The sequence below is a fragment of the Cicer arietinum genome, chromosome 3, assembly GCF_000331145.2.
Source record: "Cicer arietinum cultivar CDC Frontier isolate Library 1 chromosome 3, Cicar.CDCFrontier_v2.0, whole genome shotgun sequence".
NCBI classification, from domain to species: Eukaryota; Viridiplantae; Streptophyta; class Magnoliopsida; order Fabales; family Fabaceae; genus Cicer; species Cicer arietinum.
Genome location: NC_021162.2, coordinates 50933673 through 50939365, shown reverse-complemented (window position 1 = coordinate 50939365; position 5693 = coordinate 50933673).

Below are 5693 nucleotides of genomic sequence, written 5' to 3'. Positions count from 1 at the left end.
GATCAGAAGGTGTTTTCCATGATGTAAGTTTTACTTTCTCACTACTTCTTTTGTAGCTTGTAAGTTTCATGTTTGGTAATATTACATTTGTTGGATGGTTGAAACTCTCCCATATACTGTTTCCTGTTAATGTTTCACAGAAGACAAGGTTTCCATCATCTGAAAGTTGGAAACTAGAATTTGTTGTAACGTTGGGAACATTTGATGACCAAAGAACATTTTTTTGTCCATTCAATAGTACAAGATTGCCATCATTGGATATTGTAACAACACCAGAAGAATTATTGATCAATGGTTGGTTTCTATTAGCAACCTATACCACAAAGTCTCGAGTTTTGCACCAAATTCCCACATATCTATTTGTTGAATTTTGAGGTGTGAAGAATCCCAAGGTGAAGTTTCCACTATTTGAGGTTAGAGTTTCATGGTCTTTGATCATCAATTGTGATGATGTTGTGTTGTCTTTGGCAACAACAAGAACATGTATTGAATAACAACATAATACTAATAGTGTAGAGATAAAATGTTTGCACTTGCTTAAACACATCATTGAAATGAACAAATTTTTATCTAAAGAAATAAAAAGTTATATACATTCTTTTTTATTTCTTTATATAAGAATAATAACTTTTCTTTCTTCTTGTTTAAACATTCAATATTGTCGTCTATGACTTATGAGTCGAAAGCTTATGTCGTGCAAACGGCATATTTAGAAAAGCAGTTTATGTTCACACTATTTAATGATGATCAATATGCGCTGGGTGAAATGTGGGGATAAAGAATTTGTATGATTTTGTATGATTTCAATACATTTGTATGATTTTGTTTTTTAAAATGGTTTTTAAAGTATTATAGTTTTTTGTTATAACTTTTTAAAAGAGAAATTGGTTATAATAGCTTATTTTAGAATAATTTTGAAAGATATTTTTATATAAAGAAATGAGATTTTTATTACATTAAAATTTTTAATAATGAATAATTAAGTTATTGAATTTCAATTACTATTTTAATATGTAGCAAATAAATCCAATATAAAATAAATTTTAAATTATAAACCAATTATAAATTTTAGAAAGGGACTAATTTAATGAGGGTAGTAAAATAAATTACTAAAAGAACAATGAAACCTAGAAAAAGAAGGGCAATACGATTTACTTTTAAAGCCAAAGTGTCCATTTGTGTCCATTTGAATAATTGATAGCCGCTACCAACTATCAGCTATGAGAAGGCGATCCGCTACCAACTATCAACTATGATAGCCAATAACTGATAGTCGATAGCTGATAGACGATATCACTTATCATATATCAAGATATCAGATATAAGCTTATATAACAATTTTACTAAACATAACCAAAGTGTCCGTGTGATTTCAAAAATCCGCTAAACTTTAAAAATATTATAATTTACATTTTATTTAATTTCAAATCAACCTCGGAAAAAAAAAAGAAAAAAACACCTCACGAAACTGAAATGAGAATGACCTGATGATTTCAAGGTGATCGCCAACGAGGAAACTGAAGCGAGGAGGGTTAGACACGATGAGGAGAACTGTATGCAGCGAGTAACGAGCCAGAGCAGGTATGATTTCCTTTAATAGAGCGAGGTTACTCTGAAGGAGGTTCAGCCTTGACTCACCCGCGATCTGTCGTGCGCCGGCGGTAACGAATCAAAGATCGGACCCGCGGTAACGGAGTATTCATCGGATGAGTTTATCTTAACGCGGGGGAGAAAGCAGCGGCGCGCTGAAGGTCGACCATCTCGCCGCGGAGTTTGTCGGGTTTGTTGTCGACGATGACGAGCTCGTCGGTGAGGTCCTGAGTGAGGATGGTCTGAGCGATGGCCATTCTTACATTTCCGGCGCCGATGACGGAGATCTTGGTTTGACGTGATGAATTGATCTTTACGCGGGGGAGAAAGGCAGCAGCATGCTGAAGATCGAGCATCTCGCCGCGGAGTTTGTCGGGTTTGTTGTCGACGATGACGAGCTCGTCGGTGAGGTCCTGAGTGAGGATGGTCTGAGCGATGGCCATTCTTACATTTCCGGCGCCGATGACGGAGATCTTGGTTTGACGGTTGGAGAGAGATGGAGGGGCTGATTTGGAAAAGAATGTAACGGCCGGGTTGGTTTGTGTGCTTTCCGCCTTTAAATCTACCAATTTAGCAGTTGTGAATTAGTTGTACCGTTCAATTAAAATGATTCTTTAAATAATAACATTTCAGTCTTCAATTTTGATGAACGATCAATATCACGTCACTGTTTTGTTTGAAAGCATACAATTTCAGATCCTAGTTTGGAATTTGGATAGTTTCGTTTATGTTTTATTTTATGCTATTTTTCTTTTTTTAGACATAACTTGCTTTTATATTATTTGATTTGATTAACAACACAAATATCCTTTTATTTTAGCTTTTTTTTTCTTCTAATATTCCGCAAATTTTAAATTATATATTAAATTAAATAACAATACATCTAATTGCTTTTTTTTTTATTATCTATTTTTGACGTAGTAAAAATATAAATAAAATGAGTTCACTTAAGTTATATGAGTTTACATAAATATATTTAAATTAGACTTATACGTAACATATATCACTCAATTTATTAAAAAATAAAACATATGTAAGTTCAGTTATATATTATTAAATTGATATAAAATTAATTAATTAATTTTTAACTCACCTATTCAATTTATTTACAGTGAAAAATTGTTTGATACAAGTTATAACATGAACCACATATCTTTAAGATTTAGATGAGTATGAATTATCATAATTTTCCTATAACATTTTAGGATTAGGATTTCGTAGTTGAGGAACTCTCTGATGAGATAATGATTAAATAGATAAACCATTCAAGGTAGAGAGACATTGACAAAATGATTCAACCCATCATAGTCTATTAAGTAACAAAAGTCCAACACATAATTCAATATTTAATACTAATTAACTATAATTTAATTAATAATAATCTCTAATAACTGTTTATTGTCAATCTACAATTAACTAATTAAATAATTCATCAAATAATCTCTTACTTGGATGACAATAATCAATTACTAAAAGAATATGAATTTTAACATTAGAATTTCAACTATGATCAAATTATTTGTCATCCAAGGTAAATAAGTTTTAATCTTGCATAAATTGAATCTAATAGAAAAAACAAATCATAGATCTCAAATATTTACATTTTATAAAATAATTATAACTTTAGAATAGTCATAACCTTTGAAAATGTTATAACAATCTCCTACTAATCCATAACACTAAAAGACTTTACTCAAAATGATAGGAGTGAATAATATCTTAAATATAAGTATTTGATTTGCAGTTATGCCAATAAATTTTCATAATTTATGAATGTCATAAAATATTCACATATGCCTAAAAATAGTATGTCTATAAATACATTAACAGTACAATGTCATATCTGATAGAAGTACTAACATTACACATGTATTTGTATATTTATCACCTCATAAAATATGAAAAGTTTGTAATTAAAAGAGTAGCACAATATTTTTGCACCCTAAAGAGTTATTGTGCATTTTTCAACGTATCAAATTGTGATGTTTACTGAGATTATTTTTTAAAATAAAAATCTCATCATACAGCATGAGACTTACTTTTCAAGGTCTCGTAAAGTATGTTATATGTTTTAATCTGTGTAAGAGAATATGAGAATATACAAATAATAATTTCCAAATGTTTATAATTTGTGAACATGTGTACTTCCATTAATCCGATATATATACAAACAAGATTTAGATTCTCATTAGAGTTCACTAATTTCAAAAATACTCTAATGATATAATATGCACTCCAATTGATCCAACATATATAACAAGACTCTGATTTTCATTATGAGTCAACTTGTTTAAAATTACTCTCTAATGATATAACCATTATTGATGGGATATTAAATTTTTAGTACAAATTTACAGCGATAATATTTTATCATTATAAATACTTTTGTGTCCCTACTACAATTGATCTCATATATATAAACAAATATGATATTTTCATTAGAACTCACTAGTGTACAAAATACTCTAATAATTTAATAGTTAAGGATGAGATACTATATTTTATAGTGCAAAATCATTTATATACATGTTTATATAATTTTATCACTATTATAATTTAACATGCTTAACTACATATTTTGTAAAAAAAAAAACAAAATACAACATAATCGCTAAGACAAGTGGTTACTTGATATCAATATGAAATTCCGTATATTAATAATTCATCACTGACATATTTTTTAATATTTGAGTTTTAAAGTTAAGCATATTTTATGCACATAAAAATAAGGACAATATAAAAAAATCACATAATAATTCATATAATTTCCTATTATAATAAAAATTCTCAAAATATATTTTATCAATGTAAGCTCTACACAAAGAAAATGATGACTATATAAAACATTAATTATCGTACGAATGAAATTAAATCTCTAATATTTAAAAGAATATGTGTATTAAGCAAATTTAATTATTCACTCAAAACTCAAATGCTACAAATATTGCAGTCACACACATTTAAGAATCAGGTTATGTGCAATAGAATTATATGAGAATTCAATTTTTACTATTATTGAGGATATAAGAGAAATAGTCGTAAAATTTATTATTGTAGATTTAATAAGTATTTCAACAACACAATATCATACTTGATATGAGTACTAATACTATACTTGTATTTTTTAGAATTTTTATTTATAAATAACTTAAGACTATAATATCGTCAATATAAATCTTCGTGAAAATAAAATTATATTATTTAATAAATAAAGTTTGTTTTTTGTTTTAGATAATTGACATACTAGATTATCTCACTTGATATAGAATGATAATTGATTTATAAATTCAAGAGTTTTTTTTTTTTTTTAAATATGTAAACAATTATTCGACTATCTTCTCTATCACACGAGAATCATGTCAAGTAACATCATACTGATAGAGTATGTCAATCACTTACATAATATATAAATAGAATTGCAATTCACTTTAGCAAAATGTTTTAAAAATAAATATTGGATTGCATAAAATATAGATAAATTACTACATGTCTTTAAAGTGATTTTCTTACTTATTGTCATCTTATGTAAGAAATATAATAATAATATACACATCTTATGTCACAAAAATTATAATATCGATATAATACTTGAATCATAATTGAAAATTTATAGGCACATTAAACAATTATCAACAAAATATATTAACAATAATTTTTATAATTTAACTTATACAAAGTTTACACAAATATACTATAATATTACAAATTATGAATCATTATGCTTAATATCATATTATATATATATCAGACAAAAAAAATTATATTTTCACCATAATCGTGTTCTAATAAGAATGAAACATACATTAACGAATTTTAAATTGGCATGACATATATGGTTTTGTAATTCATATATAAAAGTGAATGAAATAATTTTTTATTTATTCATGATAGAACTCTTAAAATTATAAATTTTTAATTATGGTAGAATTTAAGATTTTAAAATATTATAGAAAATAGTTCACATTTATATGTATGTATGTATTATCATTATTAATATTACTATTATTATTATTATTTACAAAAAGAAATTATATTTATAGATTCAAATTATAGAATATGTTGATGCTATAAAATTAAAATTTGCTAAAAATAAATTAGATGAA